This window comes from Halyomorpha halys, unplaced genomic scaffold (genome assembly GCF_000696795.3).
Source record: "Halyomorpha halys isolate HHAL.00 unplaced genomic scaffold, Hhal_1.1 Scaffold7742.1, whole genome shotgun sequence".
Taxonomy (NCBI): Eukaryota; Metazoa; Arthropoda; class Insecta; order Hemiptera; family Pentatomidae; genus Halyomorpha; species Halyomorpha halys.
Genome location: NW_027112369.1, coordinates 4636 through 5247, shown reverse-complemented (window position 1 = coordinate 5247; position 612 = coordinate 4636). Strand labels below are relative to the sequence as shown.

At 26.5% G+C, this 612-nt stretch overlaps 1 long non-coding RNA gene across 1 annotated transcript in view; it reads right to left on the bottom strand.

The window, feature by feature from the left end:
- Positions 1 to 251: 251 nt before the first annotated feature.
- Positions 252 to 612, bottom strand: part of LOC136796462 (uncharacterized) — a 4832-nt gene continuing 4471 nt past the window's right edge. Inside the window, exon 3 of the long non-coding RNA XR_010844181.1 lies at positions 252 to 579. This is a non-coding gene — a long non-coding RNA (uncharacterized lncRNA). The remainder of the gene's footprint in view (positions 580 to 612) is intronic.

Below are 612 nucleotides of genomic sequence, written 5' to 3'. Positions count from 1 at the left end.
TATATATATATATTTTTTTTTTTTTTTTTTTTTCCATCACCCAGACCATTTTCCTACAATTAATTACATACGGTCAGCTAATAATCTTCCAAAAACAATCAATAAAGACTAACACATTGAGACACAAAACAAAAGCAAGGAATTATTCAAATTAAAAATTAATCAAAAAAATTCATAATTATTGCAAATAGTTTTACATTTAAAATATAATAACATTTAAAAGTAAAAATGCAGAAAACAATCTTATTGATAAAAATAATATTAACTAACCAGAACTCAGCATTGAAATGGTGAGACTGATTCCCAATAGTGATAGAAACAATGTGATAACATTCAAAGATGTGCCAAAGTCATCTGAATAATTGATGAAAACTAAACCAAATAAATCAAAATAAACTTGCTTTCCAGCTTGGTAGCTACTAGGGTTAATAAATTCCTTGGAACTTAATAATGCTTTCGATAATGATAAAATGTTTTCTCCAGTGTGTTTAATAACTCCATGTGGTGACTCTATACTTTCAATATTATCAAACTTAGTATGGTAGACATAGCCATTTTTGCAGTGAGCGAAGTCCAAACCTGAAATATATTCACTGTAATTATTTTATTTAT